This window comes from Anser cygnoides, chromosome 3, assembly GCF_040182565.1.
Source record: "Anser cygnoides isolate HZ-2024a breed goose chromosome 3, Taihu_goose_T2T_genome, whole genome shotgun sequence".
Taxonomy (NCBI): domain Eukaryota; kingdom Metazoa; phylum Chordata; class Aves; order Anseriformes; family Anatidae; genus Anser; species Anser cygnoides.
The window spans coordinates 90,497,029-90,520,272 of NC_089875.1; the positions used below are offsets into that span (position 1 = coordinate 90,497,029).

General features: G+C 36.1%; 1 protein-coding gene and 1 long non-coding RNA gene across 3 annotated transcripts in view; both read right to left on the bottom strand.

The window, feature by feature from the left end:
- Positions 1-22,087, bottom strand: part of LOC136790495 (uncharacterized) — a 30,448-nt gene extending 8,361 nt beyond the window's left edge. Inside the window, exon 1 of the long non-coding RNA XR_010830505.1 lies at positions 1,591-22,087. This is a non-coding gene — a long non-coding RNA (uncharacterized lncRNA). The remainder of the gene's footprint in view (positions 1-1,590) is intronic.
- KCNQ5 (potassium voltage-gated channel subfamily Q member 5) overlaps positions 1-23,244 on the bottom strand; it is a 291,754-nt gene that overhangs the window by 209,749 nt on the left and 58,761 nt on the right. The gene's annotated exons all lie outside the window — the stretch shown is intronic.

The following is a 23,244-nucleotide window of genomic DNA, read 5'->3' on the forward strand; positions in this document are numbered from 1 at the left end:
TATGGAACATAGAAAACACAAATGAAAAGAAATAGAACCAATAAGCTACCTATAATGTACTGATGGAGCAGTTGAAATAATTATGTTCAAGCTTCCTAGAATGCCTTTTGCTTTATCCACTTCAAATGTAGAACAAGCAAGTTTAAACACTAACAACTTCTTAGTGACAAGATTGGCTATTTTGGAGAAACGAAGATCAGATCTCAGTGAAAATAAGTAGCAGTGGTATGTGGTATGACTAATAGGAACGTTTAGAAATCAGAAACAAACTGAAAAACTTTATGCTGGTGTATCTTGAACAAAAATTGAGAATAACAACTGCATTTGACATTTCAGTAGGAAAGTACACAAATTTCTCAAAGGCACAAAATTATTTGAACTTGCAGGTCTCATTCTTTTAGATCTGCATGTAAATGGAGAAAAGGCTTAAGCTTTAAGAACTACTGTTTTACAGTTAAAATCCTCATGTTATGAGGATTTAACATGAGGATTTTAACTGTAAAACAGTTCATTCTAGCAGTGATGGATAGGAGTAGTAACCTAGGGCTTAGATTAATCATTTCTATTTCTCAGAACTTTTTGATAGATTTCTAGTGGCAAAGCTGTTTTTTTTAACAATGAGTGAGATACCAGGGATTACATTAGGTAATTGTATGTCCAGCTAGGAAAAGAAGCCATTACAGATGAACAGAATTAGAACTGGCCTCAAACTTGCCAGAGCTGGTCTCTTCCTGATGTCTATCTTTCACACTGTTACATTGAGATAACAAGTTCTACAAGCAAAAAACAGCAACTACGCTCATGTTAAAATGTTATTGCATGCTATATGCTGTTTTCCATAATTTATGGTATTTCCCAGTTGAGAAATTTGTGATCTTGATAGCTACATTAAATGTGTTTGTTTTGGAATTTCTAGAACATAGAAACATAGAAGTTTCTAAAATATTTTTACTAGGGACTTCACATTCTCCTCTCCCAAAACGGTTACAGAACAATTAGTCACAGAAAGACAGATTAACATTTTAAATACCCACCTAGAAACAAACATATGTGACACAAATAGATAATTGTTATGGTTCATTTGATTTTCTCTTTAGTGGTAAGGTTTCCTGAGAACATGGATCACAAGAAATGACATGTTCAAAAATAACACGATACTCTTTTTCATTTGGCATCAGAGTTGTTCTGCTGTTTCTCTGTATGTGAAAGATGGTTTTCCCTCACATAGACTCAAGCCTAGAGCTTCTAAAGGAATAAGAATGATACCAATTTACTACATTGATGTAGTCACTTCCAATTCTTCCTTCCTTCCTTCACAGAGTACCTTTTATTCACCTTTTTAGTCCAGTGACAGAAACATTTACTTTTAAACTGTAAGGACTTTGAAAGGAAGAATCTACGATTCCAGCACTTTCAACATTTTCTTTGAGAGCTATCATTATGTTTCTCAGTCTCTGAAATAAGGCAAGCCCTTACTATAACCACTTGCTAATTCCTCACTGACAGCTGAAAAACAAACATCCGTAATGTGCTGAATCAGCCATTCTAAACTAAAATATGAAAGAGAAAATACATGTTTTAATTCCCTACCTGCTTTCCTCAGATATCTGCCCACTTTCTAAAAGGTTGTGAGAGCTGGATGGAACAAAAGAAGACGGAGAGGAAATAAAAAGTAGGGAAAAGCATTAGAACAGCATAAGTTTATATTTTATGCTGATTATAAAATACACTCAAATATGGAAAGTCTTAACAATTGTGTTTGTTGACTGCTGACAAACTATTAGCTTTGTAAGAAAAGCACCTTCCCCCCAAATAATTAGGAACAAACCACCACATCATATTAATATCAATTGAATGGCAATTATCAGGTCTGAAAAATTAAGTCCCCTAATTACACACTGCATACCTACAACACAGGCACCATCATCAAGCTGTGTCTGAAACCAGCCTGACCTGAAAGGATAGACTGCTAACAAGAGCTTAAGATTGTTGTTGGCCTTCTCTTACAGCTGCGATAAATGATGTTTTGGGAGGAGGTACCTGCCTGCTGACATTTAAATTGAAAGAACCAATTCATTTTTTGCATGGTGTAATACTTCTAGGCAGAAGATGGTTTGAAGGAACGTGCCTCTTGGATAAGTGCAAACCATGAACATGGTAGTTCACATGCATCAACAGATGGCCAAATATTCTTTTCCATGTATTACATGATGAACAACTGAATTGATGAAGTATGACTTCATCAGACTGTGAGGCAATAACTGGTTTAAATACTTACAAACCTCTGTGTCAAAGGAAGAAGCATCGGCAAAGGAGAAGATGTATGAATGAATAGTTACATTACCCAAAGAGCAAAGAGACAGGCCACACTGGAGCCTTATTTTCTAGCATTTTCCTTTTTTTTTTTTTTTTTTTTAATTTTTAGCTCCTACTGCAGTGCTGCAGAAAAATACAGGTGCTGAATGATTAAGTGCATTTACATCCTCTCACCAACTGTAACTGGTCTAGTTAGGCCCCAAAAGCCACAGACAGGAAACAACCAACAGATTCCTCAGAACAAAAATAAGCTTTTCTATTTATTTATTTATTTATTTATTTTTAATTAAAAACTATAAAAACACCAGATTACTGGAAGTTGTTCAGCAAGGAAACAACATTCAGCTTTTACTGACTCAGTAGCATTGGTTACTTTTTACCTACTGGCAAAAAAATCACAAGAAAAATCACCAGCTCATGTACTTCAAGGCATTCTTACTTAGGCAAGTTAATAAAAAAACACATATGATACTGAGAATAGCTTAGAAGGCATGCCAAAGTCCAGTAGCTACTCTGTCTTCATTTGGAAACATGCCCATTGAAACCTGTACTTTGCAAATACCACATATGCTTTTTGGGTCCCTCTGTGCCACCTGACACTTCCTTCCCTGGACATGTTTAAAGACAGCTCATCCATGAATAAGCCTATATTGCTCTCTACATTTCTTCATTAGCGTTCTTACTCTCAAAATATAACATCTGCCAAACAGGCCAATCTCCTAACAATACAGTGATGGTTTTTCCATGATGCAGAATGAAATGTTTTAGATGTAGGATGGGCAACAGGTAGTGGGTTTTGTTATTGAAAGTGTATGGGTGAATGAGAATTAGATGTATCTGAAAAAAAGAATTGCTAGTCAACAACAAAAAAAGTTATGACAAATAATATCTTTTTTTTTTTTTGGTCTCCTTTGCAATGCATATAATGAATATGTTTATTAAAAATACAAAATTTCATAAAAGGTTTTACATGAACAAGTAGATAGTAAGCTTTTTTGAACTGTCCTGCGATGTTACTAATTTCATTAGTTTGCTTTGCAAAACACCAATCAAAACAGAGACAAATGTCTGTTTATGCCTAATACTAGCTAACCGTTTGGAGAAGTAATAGACTTCAGAACCAAGAAAGAGCAACAACACTGCCTCAAAAATGGTAGACATGCTATTAAAAATTCAAGACTCTCATAAACCAGGAAACACAGCGTTGTTTTTTTTTTTGAAAAAAAAAAAAGATGTGATGAATTATTGTAGAATATAAGACATGCAAAACCAAACCAGAAAATTGATGTGCAGTATGAGATTTTTCTAGTTCTTAAATTCATAAAGTATATAGGAAAATGACAGCAGAATAATACTTACAGCAAGGAGAACGTTTCAGATCTACAGAAACAATTTTCAGTGTTGTAACACAACATTGATCACAATTCCCCTCCATTTTAATATCCAAGCTATTTCAAATTACATTGAAATATAAAGTAGTGCTTACATATGCTACGGTTGGAGACTTTTAGGGAGGCATTCCAGTGCACATAACTGGAAATAATTTTAAAGCCAAAATAGTAATTTGGCACTAGCTCTGATCCCTAGAGGTGGCTTACATTCAAAGAACAAAAAGAAAATGCATACTGCATAGAAACTGACAGATCTTTAGGAGCATTAACTTTGGTCAAATTAGTTTGCTTTGATGTTCATTAATTTTTAAATACTAGGTGACACTAACTGTCCGAGCAGCATCTAGAGCAGATTTTCTTTTTTATACAAGAGTGATATATGTCTGACAAAAAGGCTTGTTAGATGCCACTTCTAAATTGGATAAATAACATCATTCCTCTCTCATCCTATCAGCCACACAGTGATTCAGCACACACCAATGTGAATGCTTCCCCAAAATGTTTTGAATAGATCCAAGGAGTTAAAATACAGTGGGAAAAACACAAACTACTTTGAATAACTAAATAAGCTACTGAAAATAACAGGCTCTCCACAGTAAGTCCACATGTACAAAAAAGACTAATATAGTAAAATATACAGGTATTTAATCAGCTCTACTTTAATTTAATCCTTTTGTGCTTTAGATTAATTATGTTTTTTTTTTTTTTTAAAGTAATGAATATGGCCACTTAATGTGTGGGCTGCCCTGAGTCAGGCAATAATGATGGTTACTTTGGAGAAGCTGACTGTTATCTGTCTTCTCAGCTGAAGAAAAATGTTCCATAAATACATCTTTCCCAAAACAAGGAGCTCTTGCTACAAAAAATCGGCTCTTCACAACAGTATAGTGATAGGATTAGGTCTAAAGATTTCTAAAGTATGTTGCTTAAATTAATCTGTGAATAGAGGGTATGCTCTAATTAAAATAGCCTTTCTTCTCTTTTTGGTTTTGGAACCATTATAAATAGATATTTGATGAAAAAAGCAATTCAGGATGAACAGCTAGCTGATATGACAAAGAAATCATTAAATTGGCCCATCTTCCAGTTATCTCATCCTTTCTTTCACTAAATCCCTCTTTTTATCTAACATGAATTTTAAAATATAAAGTGTTATTTAAATGTATCAAGGAGCCATTTCAATTTAGGCCTACCTGCATGAAAAGATTTAATCAGTTCAAACTCCTTCAGAAGAAATCATTAGAATGATTGTGTATAAAATCTATAAGAAAAGCTTATTTGCCAAAGAAGGAATAAACTTCCATATCAGTTGCAAAGAAGGGTGTTTTGGAGAGATCAAAACCAAATAAAACTAAATAAATAAACAAACCCATAAAACAATAAAACACCCAAAAAAGCATTTTCCAAAAACTATTTTCACAGGTTTTGCACATTCTCTGTTGTTAAACTTTCTATTTTTATGTTTTTGTTTGTTTGTTTGTTTTCAACTTCAGGATAAATAAATGACAATTTCAATCAGAAATGATCATATTATACCACCAAATAAATAATTTGTGGTGGATTCCAGCTGCTACTGATGAATCTCAAGTAGCCAATGTGGCTTACAAAATATTTTAAAATAATGGTCATCATTCGGAAATGAAGAATTAAAGAAAAGTGACTACAAATAGAAGCATCCTTATTTTAGATACCCTTATTGCAGTGATGTCAAAGCCAGTAAATTAAAAGGCTTCTCTATTTTAACATGTAAATTCAGGTTACAGATTCACTGCTTGCTGTTGCTGATGTTTTTAGTGTATAAAAATGCCGAAGCATTCAAGTTGAAGCAGATGAAAAAAAATGACATCAGGTTGAAAATTGCTTGCAGAGTAAAAGAAGGTATCATTAAGTAACAGAAGCCAGACACAACTGAGATCGTCCAAAACCAGTCTCTTCAAGATGACAATGTCACCATTTGATTTGAACTTATATGCTTCCAAAATGCCTTTTAATACACCTTTAAATGCTGTATTTAAAAATGCTTCCACAGTCCTAAGTATAAGTAATCACACATGAGCAGCTGCTGTGATCAGACTACTACACTGTCCTTTGGATATGCTAACACATCAAATATCTGTACCTAACATCACCAGCTTTGCCGAAGTCTCCAACACTTCAGCACTAATTTAAAGTATGACATAGACCCCTGTATTATTGCAATCAGGCTGATCTTGGTTTTCTGTTTTTGCAAAATATATAGTCACTCGCAGAGTGCTTCAGTTCCTAGCTTCTTGCAGATCCACTGCAGAAGACACAAGGACACCTGGGAATCTGCTCTTCCTCTGTTTCCTTGTATTGAGCCTGCCAAACAGCAGAGTTTTGACACATCCTCTCCCATGGAAGTACCAAAAGTTATGTTTTTGCTGTGCATAGATTGGGGGGTAAGCAAATAAGTAGAAAGAATTTGTACAAAGGCACCATGGTCCAACCACATTAATATCAATGTCTATTTGTATTTATATTATCACCACTTATTATCACTGTTATACTAAACCTTGTCAGGTATGGACTTCAAACTGCTGAAAGTCCAAGGCAAAGGGAGTGACAGCAGCAGTCTGACATCCTTAACATGCTTAACAGGGCTTACAACATTGAAAGGGACTTCATCCAAGTCACCAAGGCCAAGCGACTAAAACAAATTACTGTTGGGCATTGACTAGTTACACATGTACTGTGCTATTCCAACATCACCAGCACATATTTCATAAATGTTAAAAGAGTAAAACAGACCTCAGCACTATGACTAAACTATAAGAAACTTTAAAAATCATTTTCTCTTCTTTTTTTAAATTAGATCAATGGAATGAAACTGAATTACTAAGCAACAGCTGAATTTCTAGGTTTGGAAAAGGATGCAGAGTTTGAAGGGCCATTTTTTCTTTTTTTTTTCTTTTTTTTTTTTTTTTTATAATGAAAATGAATTTCTTGAAAACAGGAAAAAAACTGTAATTACCTAAAAAAGAAAAGAAGGAACATTATGATGAACATACTGGAGAATGGTATTTTAACTTTCTTCATTGCTTTATATTACAAAGAAATGCAAAGAGAATTGCAACAGACAAAACAACATCAGCAACAACAACAAAAACAAAAAGGAACACAAGAATATGCTGGAATAAATGAAGAGGCAAACCGACACTGATCATACAGTTTGCCACAGCTGGCAAAATGTTGGGTGAAGCAATGCCATAATGTATCCGTGCCTGGGCCCTGGTGAAAAGGACCCAGAGGTTACAATGAAGGCCAGGGTGTACACGGGCCAAGAGCATGCTGTCAGCGCAGAGAGGGCTGCACAGTTCGATATGTTAATGGAGAAACAGACATCAAAAGAGAACTTATTATCCCCATTTACTTGTCAGTGCTGAGGCTGCACCTGAAATATGGTATCCAGTTTTGGGACGGTTCAAAACAGATGCGGAGGAACTTAAGAAGACCAAGCAGACAGCAACCAAGAGATGGTCAGGGCCTACAGCAAGTAACCTGTGAAAAGAGGCCAATGAAGCTGGGCTTGCTCAGCCCAGCAGAAGGGATGCTAACAGGTGATCTGATTGCAGCCTGCAGCAAAGGTGAAGGCAAGTTGCAAAGATGGAGAAGTCAAATTCTTCCTGATAGTGCCAGATAACATAATAAGGGACAATGACCTCAAATTATTCCTTGGCAGTTTCAGGCTGGACACCCTCCCAGGAGGGCAGTGGAACCAGAAAGAAGTTGCCCAGGGAGATGGTGAAACCTCATCCGTAGAAATTTTCAAGACTTGGCTAGACAAATTCATGGCTGACATGCTCTAGCATCAGGGACACTTGTGTTCTGAGTGAGCCCTCAGACTGTATGACCTCTGTGAGTTTCTTCCAGCTAACATTTCCATGATTCTGTTATTTCAGTACTGGTTTAATAAACCAAGTTTTCCATATATTTTTTTGTCCTTGAAATTAAAGGTTGTTTCCTGCAGTGGTTTTTACCTATTTTGTTATCAGAGAGGCTTTCATGCAAAAAGGTAGCTTGTGACTCATAAGTGAAAACTTTGAGCTGATAAGAAAATGATGCATTTTTCATATAATTTCTCTTAGCATATATTATCAAGGGACTAAACTATCGCATGTTAGACAAGTTTGTAGAACCACTTTCAGGGTCTTTAAGAAATAGCTTTAAAAGTGAAGACAAGCATTTATGTTTAATTGAAGAGAGAAGCAGGAGCCAGTGGAGTGATTCATGGACACAGGGGTGAGACTGCCAAAGAAACTGGCTGGACAGAACATTGTATCATCCTACACTTTACATAGATATCATAAGGGCAGAACTGCACCTGCCAAGGCAAAAGAAAATGATTTTGCAATAATCACAATGCAAGACAATGAGGATGTAAATAAGGGTTTTGCCTCTGTGGGTGAAAGGGAGTGGAGAAATCTCTTGGAGATCACAGAGGAGTGACCTGCAAGTCTTGTCATGGCCTGGCAATGAGTTGCTATGGAGAAGCTTGAGTCAGAGATGCCACTCAGGCCACTATGAGTTTATGGAGGTTATGTGCTTTCCATACACAGGAGGTATTGGGTAGCCTTTGAGTAAGTAAGTAATGAATGAAAAAAAAAAATAATTCAACTCAAATTTCAGTTAGAGACAACTGGGCAAGAAAAGATGACTGCTAATGGGGCCTAATTTGGAGAGGAGAAGGTAAGTCTGGAGCAGATCCGTGAATCATCATTAGCACGGAGATGATGACTGTGTTCAAGAAGACTGTGGGTTCCTTCACACAAAGCTGAACTAGGTAGTAGGAGGGACCTTTCAAGGACTACAGACAAAAATCACCAGAAAAACAAATGACTGTGGAGCCGGTTAATCCAAGGGAGGTAACAATTACAAGACTGGCATGTTTGACTGCCTCAAGCATCCCAGAATGGTCAATGGGAGAAGTGGAACACTGGTGGTCAGATTTGACTGAAAAGATTAGTTAATGAGAACTCTAGATTTCTATTGCTAAGAATTAGGATCCAAGAAATACTGTTTTTGTTTTTTGTTGTTGTTGTTGTCGTTTGTTTGTTTGTTTTCTGGATGCCTCCTCCCATCCCATTGCTGGTTTCTAACAGTTGACTGCCAATGCACACTCTACATTTAAACTATGGGTATCCAGAGGTGGAACTTGGCACTCACAAGTGTGAGTTGCATCCTGATCCTAGACCTTGAATTCAAGTTGGCATAGAGTGAAAGAGAGATGCAAGAAAAACCCAGCAACATGGAACAGAACAGTGTATGTCTTTTTCTTTTTCTCTTTTCTTTTTTTTTTTTTTTTCATTTTCTTCATGAGACTCCTGACATTATAACTGTAACATTATAACTTTGAAGGAATTCAGACATAAAATGTTGACTGATATAAGAAAATAAAGTGATGTTCTTACAATGGTTTCTCTTCAGCTGAGGCCGGTTGGGGGCACCAAATACTTTTTATTTCTCTGTCACTGTGTTGTGTTTCCTGTCATTTGGTAACCATGACACTCAAGACCCCTGAGAAACACAAAAAGACAACTGTGTGGGAATATGTAAAAAAATATTTTAAATTACTATGCCAGTAAGACTGCAGTGTTATACTAGGTTAACAAGCCTGGATGTAATAGGCTTGGTTCTGATCTCATTTACACCTACATGAATCAAGATTGACAGTACTGAAAAGAAACCCTTTGCATCACTATTACCTCTTGTAAATATAAATAAATGTATAATGCCACAATTAAAATTCTCAAAAATGGGCTCTTCCTAGCTTGCTTCTGACTTCTCCCCTGTAGGCATTATTTGCATGTGGAAATGGTCCTGTATACAAAAATACATATTAGCATTACATACAAGAAATGTCTTGTAAGTATGTGCAAATGGTCTCTGCACCAGAAGCTAAACTAAAACATTGCTAAATAAGTTCATACAAGAAAGAAAATTTTTGAAATACAGCAATTATTGTAATTGAACAGATGATACTGAGAACAGATATATAAATGTCATTAATAATCTGTCATTAATAATCCCCTGGTTTACGATGTCTTTCTTCTGTGCTCTCAGAAATCCTCTTCAGCAGAGAATTTCTCATGCCCAGCAATGTCTAGAGATACTCAAGGCAACAATGGCAAATACAAAGTAAAATGTTTTTATTGCCAACTTAAAGTCATCACAGTTTTTGAATAATTGTATGAATACTTAGGAACATATAATATTTCCCCTGGTTAGATAAATGGATACATTTCATTGAAAAGAAGATTACTGTGCACTTGAAATAGAATAATAGGTATAAACAGAAATTAAAGTGGTCTATTAAGATACAAGACTCTAAACACAATATTCTTAATCTAATCTCAGAAAATGAATAATTGCTGGACCTTTGCATTCCTCTTAATGAATCTATTTACACATAATTAAACCTATTCATCCTCCTTCAAGTCTAATATTTCTCAGATGACATATTAGCAACTTAAAGTCTTCGATTTGCAATTTGTTTTTAAGAAAACTTTGCACAAGGAAAGAGTAATATTCCTTTTAGTTTTACTGAATACCAGATCCTTTATTTGCAAATTATCTCATACTCAACATAAAGTGAAGATTATTGATATTATCTTTTCATTAGTAACTAATAAAATACATATTGTCATTTTGCCTATATATATTATGGGTTACTAATAAGAAGATGGTAAAATCTGTGAATTTATCTTGCTAAAAGTAGCATACTATATGCAATTTCCTAATTACTGAGATTTGTCACTGCAACTCCTCCACACAAAGAACAGCATTTATCTTATAGCATTGGCAGGTTCACCTTAATTAAGCTCACATTTTTGTTCATTTTCTTTGATAGCATGAAAAATAGCATGAACTGATATTAATCAAGACCTCTTTCCTTGTAGGTAGACCAAGTTTTCTTGTATGCTTTAATTCTTTTGTGGAGGAAAGAGAAGCATTGGTTTGGCCCCTCTTTCTAAGTGACCACCAATGTTCATGTGCATTATGAACATCAATGAGAGCAATGAACCCCACCTGAATGAAAACAGTAGGCTTTTAGGAAGGGAGATACCAAGATGAAAAATACTTTGTAGGCTGTGTCTAGAGTGGTGGGGTTGTTGGATATGGCCTGAAGAACACATGGCGGGATACAACTATGCTCATAAACAAAACAGACCTAGACTCTGGCTGTGGGGCCAACCAACAGAGAAGGGGGGGGTCCCAAGCCAGAGGACCCCATCTGCACTATTTGTTACTAATTCTGCATTTCTTCCATGGGTACAGAGGGGCTGGGTAACATTGAAGCAATGTTTTACTATGTCTACACAAGGAGAAGAACTCCTGCAACTTTTATAAGAGAAATAAGACTGAAAGAAAAAATACAGCTGTAATGATGAAAATAATAATTCTAGTTCCAGTATTTTCAACAGCAGAAAATCCATTGCTAGGATAAAAATTCCTAAGTTTCTACATTCCGAGCTTGCTGTTACAATTAAATGATCTCCATAAGGGATAAACATCTTTGCAAATTGTTTCACAGTAATTGAGGATGGAGTTCATCCACTGAACATTTTCTTTACCTGTTCCTATTGTCAATCAGAAAACATTGATACTGCAAGTATACTACTAAAACATATTACTCCTGCAAATATTTAGATATTTGAAATTACAAAACATGACTTTATCAGTGGAATTAAGATACCCAGCTTTCCAAATCAGGGCAAAAAATATCTGTAGATTATAGCCACATCTGTAGATGTGGTGGGTTGTATTTTTTATTTTTCATCATTAGCAGAAGGAAGTTCAATATTTCAAAGTTCAAGGAAATGCTATTGAACAGGCAAAATTGTAGAGGAATTTTTTTACACCTAAGATGTATGTCCATACTAAGCCTGGTCCTAGGACCTTTGCTCATTTATAATAAAAGTAACAAAATTCTACTGGAAATAGGGCATCCATTACAGTAGTTTGTTGCTCAGTGTGAGCTACAAAATAAAATCCATGAAAATCCACAAAACCATGGAATCCATGAAATGAAGAAGAATTTAGCCCTGATTTTTTGAGTTACTGAAAAACTCCTGTTTTCAGGACCCTAGCCAAGAAGCTAAAGCTAGCTTTCATATATCCTCATAAGCTGCAGTCTTAGTGAGTGACTACGATGTACACATTCTTACAGCAAACAGTGGGGTCTTTACAGAACAATTATATTTCTTCTGTTATTTATCTGCATGATTCAGCTACTTGTCATGTGAAATTAAATTCAATATAATAGAATTAAAAAGAAAAATTCTAAAAAAAGGAGTGCAGACACACGGCATAAATTGAAAGAGAATGTAATTACAGCTCTTTCTCCTCAAGGACTGATGGAGTCCAGACTTCAAAATCTAGTTCATAAACTAATTTCCTGGAAAAATTCAGCTTGAAAAACAAGAAGTGATTCAGATTCATGGTCTGTTTACTACTTTATTGCACATTTATTTATTTTGTTTATTAACTGGAAGGTATTTGGAGTTGAAGAACTGCCATTCAGCATACCCAAATTTATGAAAACATTCTAAAATAGCATACTACAAAATCCAAGCTTTAATATTGCAACTGATGTTTTAAATTCAGTTAAAGCTAAGAAGATAGTAGACTAAAAGGAATGATACCTGTCTTTAAGCACAAAGATCAATTACTGAAGAGAGAATAATTCACCTGAAAAACAGAAATTAATGGCTGTCTGAAGAAGATACAGCCTTCTGTACTGGATACAACCACCCAAAAGGCAGACCAGTGTAATTAGTATTCCTCTTAAGACCATTTACATATTCTAGGAGCAGTTAAGAAAACAATTATCTTCAGTAAGATATATTACTGCAAGTATAAAATCCTTTGAGTGAGGCATCTATGAGGTTAAAAATTTAAGTGCAGTACATCCACCTGTTTACAGTAACTTGTTTTCCTTTTCATCATGTGCAAAGGAAGGGGTGGTGAGAGCCTCCTGCCAGCTGTGCTGTCCATGCCTTTGAAGAGCTAGAATCACAGAGGCCACATCTTGATGTTGCATAGCTACTGCACTTGATCCTGTCAGGGTTTCTGTTCTCATCTAATCTTCTTCCCAAAGTACTGTCGCTACTCTCTGAGATCACTGGGCATTACCCCCCTAAAAGAATAATATTTTTTAAAGTCTCTAGCACGTAGCATAACCCATATTACAGTAATGCCTGCTGTACAAGAATGAAAGGGGGAAGATCCAGGGAATTTTGTGTACCTGGTGACTCCAGGTACATTTGTGCAACTCATAATGGCATACCATCTCAGCTTTTTAAAGGAGGTTCATGAAAGTGGCATAGGGTTAAAGTGACTTAAGAACACCCATGGAGAATATGGAGGCAAAGTTGTCTCCCAACAATTCCTACTGAAGACTTGACAACAGCACGTGCCACAGGCAGGAAGGGCATAGCGGTGAGTTGTGCATATGTATGAAGCATGCAACCTAACAGTTGCTTGGCTGAAATGTCTTCAAAACTGGATCTGAGGAGCAAGCACTAAAGCCAATATTTTGCTTCCTTTGCCAGCAGGCAGATTGGCTGTGACCATAAACCAGGAGCTCTTTGTTTTGGGGCCCTTAAACCCAGCACCCAAGTGCCATGCTTCAAGCTCTCTTCTAGTACGCAAAGAGAAGTGAGGTAAAAACACTATAGCTTGGCATGGATGCTCTGTACAACACCTAGGGTTAATCTTCTGATTATAAATTCGTCTGCTTTATCATGTGCACTGGTGAAGCAGAACAAAGGGGGAGGAACTAGGACTTCTTTTCTCACTAATTCAGATGACTGAGAATCAGAGTTTTGCCTGACAGAAAAAAAAAAGATTTTGCATTTAGACACAGGAAGGGCAAACCCCCATTACTGTCCAGAGACGGCACAGCTGCCAGAGGACTCAGACTAAAGTGAAAACAGTTGCTTACAGTCTGTTTGCAGGTTTTTACTGGAGCTCTGAAATTAGAGGTGTAGGTATTGCATTTCTAAACATTTGATATATCTTATTAAAGTATTTAATAATATTTAATTATATTGCTACCGCAGGAAATTGGCAAAACCTAGTAATGTTTCAAAGCAGGCGAATTATTTTCCATAGAGAAAGAAAGCTTTAATTTACATAATGTAACATTAGCTGTGATGATATCTTAGGAAAGTCTTTGCATCAGTTGTTTCCCTCGAGCTCACATTACCTGATAGCCTATTTTTTTTTACATCTGTTTCTACAATTTATTAAAGTTGTATTAGAAGAAATGCAACTTCTTTGTCTAATTCCAATTATTTCTGATTCCAGAATACCAATGCTCCATGCTTAAACTGTTTTGTTTTTTTTTTTTTAAACAGTCATGTTCTTAAGACGTGCATTTTTCCTTTTGTGTACCTTTGCCTCACAAATGTGTTCCCAATGATACATACAATCTATATAGACACTGCAGAGTTCAAAGCAATAATGTGGAAGTGTGCACCTGAGGGTTAAGCTAAAGTGCTGCAAAAGAGTTGCCGACCCACTGTTTTCCAAGGTCCTGGTCTTTATCAGGGCAGTCACGATAAGCCACATGCTCCTGGCTTCACGAGGAATGAGGAAGCAAGGACACACTGAGAAAAGAAAACTTGTGTTGGAAGTCTAGCCAAGTTGCAGGCACCAGCTGCATCACCAGCACAGCCAGGACAGCCTGGCAAGAACCAAGAGGTGTCTCCAGTCTCTGGGACAGCTCTCCCAGATGGCCTCCTTCAAAGCCAAGATGGATTTAAGCAGCTTAGACCTGTAAAATCCTGTTTCTTTTATTGGATTTTCAACAGTGTAACTTCATCAGTGCAGAGCTCATTGGTACGATGCTAATTCTCCTGCAGACCCCGTGCCTCCTCAGGTCCTGCTGAAGCTGTCATGGTCTCTGGCACACTACTGGAGCTGCTGGTGTGGGTGATCCTTATACCCTAAGGACAGCCACCAACACAGTGCCACCATGCCCTGGGGGCTGTGACCCCCACAGTCAAAAAAGAGGACTGACCCTAACCCCAAATCACTGAGTTCAAAACATACTACGCTAAAAAGAGCCACCCCTCTCCCTTTTGCAAAGGAAAGGAGCTTTAGGAAAGACAGAAGAAAAGAACATGAGGTAAAGAATATAATCATGAGAGTTAAGGGGGAGAATTAGGTTCTTAACAGAAGAAATGACCAAGAGAGTGGAGATATTAACTCTCAAAGGTCAGTAGCTGAAGAATGGATAAAAACAACAGTAAAATTGGAAGCTGATAACATTCAGGCACAAGAAACCCAAAGGTGGTTTGCACTACATCTTTTTGAATTGTAATAGTGAATATACAGAGTGCACAGAGCAGACGCTGAATAAAATGGAAGGTAAGGAAAACTGTATTTGATATTAAAATTTTCTAGTGTTACTGTTCTGGATGATTTCTTACAGGCAGAATAGGAAGCAACCAGAATGAACACAAATACCATTCTAAACAATTACCTTAAAAATATATAAATTTAAAAATGTTTACTATTGGATGAATATCTGAATATATGCATATATTTATCCTACTCCCATTTACTTTTTTACATCTCTACAAACTTAATGTATTTTCTTCTACAGAAATATAATTAGTATTTTACCTATTTTCTACCCTAATCCTGATTGTTCAAAACAGTTACAATACATAATAATTTGTCTAAAACAAAGTCATAATTTATAAGCTTACTATAATATATTTCATGTTTTATTGAATACTGCTAATTTAGTTGTTTGGGATGAAGTTATCTAAATATACCATCCAATCTGTGGACGAAGTATTAACAGAGAACATACAATTATTGCTAAATGAAATGTGATTAATATTTTAAAGTATGATCACCTTTCTTCACTATCTCTAAGAATTTTAGGACGAATCTTTTAATAGTAGTGAAGAATAGGTTTTACAATAAAAATTGTCCTCTCAATAAGCATGTATTAGATATAGGCTCTCAGTGTTTTGCTTCTTGGGAGACTCTTTTGCAAAGAATCATAAACATTTATTCACACATACTGACATTAATCTAAAACAGTATTCCAGTTTAATGAAACAGGCCATGAGGCAGAGAACACAGACAGAATGACTTAACTCACGTGGTACTGAAGAACAACCTGAGTATCTTTGTAGATGAATGAGAAAAAAAAAAAAATTAGAACAAGCTTTTCTGACGCAAAAATCTAATGGATGGAGTTTCAGGATGGTTCATGAAAAAACAAACAAACCCAGAAACAAAAAATACAATATTTTTATTAAGATTCTGGGTATTACTCAACTTTCCTTTTTATTTATATTGAAAGAAAGCTGAAAAGAGTTGAGAAAGCCCCAGCAGGTAATTTATTATATTGGAACTGAGAAGAAGGTACCTAAGTTAATAAAACAGGTACATTTAAAGTATAGGCACACTCTTCAATTCTGTCCTTTCACAAACTTTTGTTATGAATTTCTCCCCCCCAAAAAAAGAATTTAAGTGACAATGCAATGGTAGTATCAGTTGTTACAAATTGACCCAGCTAGTGCAGTTATTCATTTGTGAAAAAATTTCAACCATTATAAATCGTCCTTTCTTACTCAACTCACTTTCTAATTAACATTAACTGGAACAATATCACGTTACTTGGCTACTGGTAAACTAAAAGTTTTGTTCATGTACATAACATGTATACTTCTAATAGTCCAGGTTATTAAAAATACACAGAACTTACACAGATAAAATATCTTTTATAAACTGCTTTCAGTTTGTCAACTATTTTATGATCTGTTAGATACACAGGAAGTCAGTATGCTGATAAAATCAACTATACATGCCAGAAAAAGTACACTTTATCCATGTATATATAAATCCTTATTTTAAAGACCCTCAGATAGTTTCTATTATTTACCTGCCAAGTTGCTAATTTACCAGTACATATCATTACCATTTGATTCTAGTTAAGTTCCACAGTTTAATGTGTGTCAGCGTTACAGAACACGAAAGTCAGGATACCTGACACTGGTTAGTATCTCAGCAGAAATTGCATGAAACCTAAGCTGCTTCTACATCATTTCTGGTGCTATACCATAGCTTGCAATAACACTTTTGTAAAAAAGTAGGTAAACTCCTGAACTGCTATAAAAGCTATAAAAGTAATCCCTAAATTCTAGCTTACGGTAAGGTAAAGTGAATAAATACATAATTTAATTCAAGCTGATTCAGGTAGCTGAAGAAGCATAAACATTTTCAAGCAATCCTTAATTCACAGTTTAATTAGAAAATAAGTAGGAATTTACATTGTTTTGGTCAAATCTAACAAAAAAAAAGTCTTATTTAATTGCGTCTAAGACAAATATTATTCCCTTAAAAAGATACATATCTAATACAAGAAAAAACAAAACAAAACAAAACAAAAACAAAAGCAAACCAAACCAAAACAAAACATTTTTTGTTTTGTATTTGTAAAGAGGTATCTTTATAGTATATGTTTGTCCCTGTAAATGTGATTAATTAAGAAGTTGATTATGTTAGACTAATGATAACATCCCCATTACTTGTTTCCATCCAGCAACATAACAAGTCATAGAAAGCACAGATGGCACAAGGGAATCCTCAAACAGCCCTTGATGATTCTGTATTACTTTAGAAGTTCACATTCATTTGCTTCTGCTTCGTATTTATAGTGAGTCCAGTACAGATATTCTGATTACTTAAATCTGGAAATCATCAATGTAATGAATTTCTCTATAAATGTAGAAAATCTGTTCACTGAAAGCACTTTTCCTCTACAAACTTCTTAATAACAAAAAAAGTAGTATTTCTAGGAACATTTTCTCTGTACAGGATTTGCTCTTAAGCCATATTTACCATCACCCCAAGTATTACGAGTATCACCCAAGATAGCATGTCACTAGAGCTCCTCTAGATAACGTCTCAAACCAAACCACTTCCCATGTACTGTGTTATGAGAAAAGGTTTCTAAAAAAAACCCCACAAATCTTTTGTTGACATTACCCTTGTCCACACCGAAGCAGTTGTTAGCTCAGCTGTGTCTCTGCCCTCTGATGAAGTGAATTCAAGCTTCACTTCATCGTGCCATGGTTTGTGGATAAGTGTTGGAGTTTCCCACTTTCCCAGCTCAGGATAAAATCCTGAAATGTATATGACATCTTCACATGACAGAGCCCTGGCCACAGTCCCGTACATTATCTAACTGCTTTTACAGCTAGGAAAATTGGGATGTAGGCAACCCAGCCACCAAGCTTCCAAGTGTAGTAACTCATGGGAGAAGGTCTGGTCTTCAGGTCATTGCTCTTCAAGACACTGGAGATTCTGCCTTCTTGGGGGACTGACTTGTCTCTCTGTGCTCTTCCCCTTCTCCATCCTCTCCTGGCCAGACTATGCCATCCTCCATGGCCTCAACTTGAAGGGAGATGGCTAACATGACTGCATTCAAAAAGCAATCCGTATGGTGAAGCATTGAAGCTAACAACACCTGGGCATCTAATTGCAAAATATATTCATGAAGGGGTAGGTATGAAGAAGTCACAAATGAATACAGCTATATTTTTATTATTTTAGGGCTAATATATTGAATAATTTATTTTGTTGCATATCATGTGCATTACTAAAGTGAACTGCAGATGAATGACATCTGAACATTCAATCATTGAGTTAAAGTGTAGGAGGATATCATGGGTTGATTAAATGATTTTTAAGAATTAAAACTTGTGAACAAATATATTATAAATGAAGTACATATGTTGAAAATATATTCATTATAACAGAAAAAGCCTACCAACGCAGGCCATCTGCTTTTGACTGATAGATTTGGTAAACTGTCAGAATATCATGTAAACTGTTACAAATCTCATTTAATGAATATCTCAAGAACTTACATAGCTCTCACATAACTGGCAAGTTTTTAATGAAAATACGTATCTAAGAATCAAACGTGTTAAGTCTGAATTTCAATTACTCAATAAGATAAGGAACAAAGGCTGTAGAAAAACAGTAAGAGCTCCATCTATCCCTTCTGAGATGAATCAAAATTCCCCAAATGATCTAAAAGCCATTGTTATCAGCTTCTTAAGACATATGATTCTTGAATTGCTAATTCCTTTAATAATATATGGTATTTAAAATAATTCTGTAGACACCAAAAGCATATAGAAAAGAGAATACACGTACAGCCCCCTGTGAATATTTTCAGATATCCTGTGCAAAAGATAGGTATTCTCCCCATCCTTTTTTCTTATCTGATTTTTTTTTTTGTGTATTTCCCATTGTATTCTATGATTAACATCCCCAGAAATTTTGCAATGATCTTGCAAGGCCCAGTTGAAGATCCTACCAGTGTCAACCTTCACCCTTAATGGGCTCTTCATCTACACACAAGGAAATTCATTCACAGGCCTGCAGGACTTAATAGTTAATAGCTTTTCCCTCTGTTTTAAAAGTTTGTCCATAAACTAAAGATGTGTTCCTCTGAGGAGAAATAACATCTTTATTTTGAATGTATGAAACATTTACCAAGAGAACTTCTACCTATGCTCAAATGACTTCAGAAATAATCCCTAATCTTCTTTAACTTATATTTCACTAGCATGAAACTGCTAGACTCTAGAGACTTTTAAGTATGATGGGAGATCATACACACAAAAAGAAAAGCCATTTTTTCCATCACAGCATGTCAGGTATAATGCACCACAGTCTCCAAGCCCATTTTACAGGCAGCTTTCTCTTCTGCCAGCCACCCTTGCTCTACCCCTTACTCCGACACATGACAAGTTGTCTTCCACAATGCAGAACAGTGGTACAGCATTTGCCCATACAGGTCACCTCCAAGGAAATGCTTACAAGTAGCTTAAAACTGTAGGAATCCCTTTTCTGTAGAAAAGTAGGCAACATAAACTGATTGTCATGTAGTCTCAATGTTTCCTCTATATATTTCAGTCTTACACGTTCTGATGTTAGTACTGAATGGTGTGGTATACCCACAGAAGACATTAATAACGACACACAGTGAATAAAGTGGGTATGGGCAGCTGTCAGATTCTATAGAATACCTCTGGAAAAATGCAAACTATTACTTATCACATCTAGAAACTCCACATCTCCTTTCACAGCTCCTTTCCTCTGAGTTATGTGTTACAGCAACCAGTCTTCTGAGAGATGAGAATGTGCTGCTGCTCCCTCTGAAGGCTATGGTTGCATTTTGTAGGCTACCAGAGCTGGCCATCATCTCTCTTCACTATTTTTGCATGTACCAATGCTTTGCTAAGTTCAGCACTAGATTTTTGTATAAATCTGCCTTATGCTGCCACTAAGCTGCTACCAAAACATGAAATTTAACTTTGGGTTTATTTCGCAGGGTAGGGATAGTCTCCAGAATCTCCTTCATGATTTATTGATGGTATTTTTACACCCATTTTAAATTGCTTTCCTATCTCAAACTGTATTTCACAGTTTTAAATTTCTACAATTCATAGGTTTAGATTTTGACATACTTTTCTTTTTTAACTAAATTGTACTCAAGAAGAGTTTCTTTTTAGTTACGTGTATTTTCATTAAAGCAGTAATAATGGCAGCAGAAACTCAGAATACTCCAGCCTTGCTAAATGACTATTTGACAGCCTATAATTTCTCTGTCATTAAAATACATATTCTAGCACTGAGTTCACGTTGGAAAAACATTACCCTATGGAGTAGTCTTTTCTCATAATATGTAATTTAATTTTACTTAACATGCTGTGCATTAGAACAAAAAGTGGTCAAGTTCTGTGAAGAGAAATTCTGACACAACCAACCATTTAAAACAGTGGGAAGTACAGCTACAGGTCACAAAGGAATTCCAGACTATCATTGACAGCTTACATTGTTTAGGAAGGGTCTAACTGTTATTGTAGCAGTATCTTCCATTTGTTTGGTATTGTTACCATAAGATAAAATAAGTTGCCTTAACAAATAATAAATGGTAAATATACATGGGATTCTGAAAGGCCATGCAATACACATCATGCACAGTCTAATTAGCTGGACTGCCCTTATAAAGTGAAGGTCTGAACACGTCAGATTGAATAAAGCAGTCTTTGAGATCACTTTCTCCATTGTTTTTATCCAGTAACATTAAAAAAAAAAAAAAAAAAAAAAAAAACAACTTTTTCTGTTCTCCTAGAAACAACATGACAGAGAAGAGCTTTCTTTGCTGTAGCTTATAAAATGGCTAGCAATTTCCAGTCTCAGAAACATCCACTACTGATAGACGATTTAACTCATATCGTAGAAAATAAATTGGACTTCCTAAAGCCCAAAGAGGACCTGTGAAAATGTTGAAATTTAGAGAGGAAATACAGAGCAGCAGTTCAATCTCCTGTAATGTTCAGAATGAAAGGAAGCAAAGATGCTTAGTGGCAGTAAAAGGCAGAAATTATTTGTTCCTGAGCAGTTATTTTTGCGTCTACTGTTTGGTCTCAGTTTTCTATCCTGTGTAAGATTCTTCTTCTACCATCACCACTAAATGGCATCTGAGTGCACTCAGGAAGTGCACACTACAGAACATTATTGCCTTTCACATGCTCATTTTAGTATCCCTCAGTATGCTGTCAACAGTAATAGTTTTACTGCTAACAGATATTAATACAAATATTTACATTGCTACATATTTAGGAAAGTGTGGGAAAGATCAAAGAAACAGACCTGGAACAGTGCTGGACTCTGCAAAGTTATTTCACCCCTGCAAGAGCCCTTGGACATCACCATGAGAAAGTTACTGCTCCCACAGATACCACTCCACTGACACTGGAGCACTGCAATGTGATGCATCAGCTGTCAACCCCTCTGGGGGCAGGCACGATATGCATAGCACAAATGTGAAGCATTTGGTGCTAGTTTCCTAAACCCTAAAGGTTTTGTAGAACAGAAGTGCCATGGCACCCAAGCGGTGCATAGTGCTGCCCCTGACTGCTTGGAGCGGCACCCTGCCAGGTGCAAACATGGTAGAAGGAATAGAAAAGGGATGATACATGAATGCGAAGCAGATACTTTGATAGCACATTTTCTTTAACTCTGGACTTTTCAAATTTATTTTCACAGGTAATAGTTTCAAATTGTCCTAGGTAATAATTTAGAAATGATTTCAGAACCTCTGTAAGGCTCTGTGTGTGAAAGGACACAACAGCAGCAGTCCCTTCATAGTGGGTATCCAACAAGTTAAAAGGTTTTTACCTTTTTACCATGAACATTGTATTTACCAAGTATTCAGGATATGCTCAGTCATTACCATGTGAACGTGAAGAAATTACCAATTACACATAATTACTATTGTGTTTTCAAAATAGCTGATGGGGTAGTTAATCCCCCCCCCCTCCCCCCCCCCCCCCCCCCCCCCCCTTATCTATTTTACTATAGATACCCAGGCAATCAACTGATTTGTTGGTAGTTTTATTTTAAAGTTTATAGCAGGATAGCTGAGTAGTAAGAAGTGCATTACTTCACCATCCCTACAAAGGCTGGACTAATGTAGTTGTGCTGCTTTTTTTACTGAGCTTACATTGTCAGAGTTACCTCGGGTATCTCTGCACAGCAATGCATGGCTCTACATACACAGATGAGATCTATAGTTGAAAATTCATTGTTAATGCCCTAAACTCAAAAGATTTTGCTAATTAACTGAGCCACCCACTAGTTCATCATTATTATTTCCTACAGCATTTGTAGATGCCTTGGTTTCCCAGAGCATTCGAGAGAATAAAACCTAATTAATTTGTGGGGACTCGATGGTAGGACAAAGTAGCTGCGAGCTACGCAGAACTGCTCTTTCTCCCAGGTATTCTTATTGTATTAACAAAGTATTAGTCAGGAACAAGCATAATGCATAGAGAATTGCACAGTACTCTAGCAGAAGTTCAATTACTGAAATATGAGGATTATGCGAACATCTTAACAGCATTACTTACAGAGCTACTGGGGAAGGAGAGATTATTTGGCAGTGTGAATTCAATTTGCTTTGGAGCAGCACAATACCTTAGCCGCATAGCCTTGTTTCCAGCCTCAAGTTAGAACTTCTTCAGATAGCAAACCCTAAAACAATAACAACAATAAATAACCCAGGTTTCTTACAAAATATTAGTAGCACAAAGAGTCCAGAAAGATGCAGTGATGCCCTCGTATATCGGCAACTGATTCATGTGATGCAAGAGTTACCATGGTAATTTTCAGTTCAGTTGTAGTAAATCAAGAGATAATGTATATGCATGTTCTGCTGTCACTACAGGCCTAGGCATTGTTAGAGGTACAGGGCTACACAGCTGTACACATTTAAACAGAAATGCGTACAAAGTCTCTCTACAAAGCACATCAGAAGTCTGAAATCAGGGGATAATGTTAAATTTCACAGCGTTATCAAAATGGTATAATTTAAAATCACACAATAATTTATATGAGCCTTGTCTAGTGGCTTTTATGTAAACATCTTCCTATGTTGCTCCAGACCAGCAGATTGCAACTCGCCCTGCCC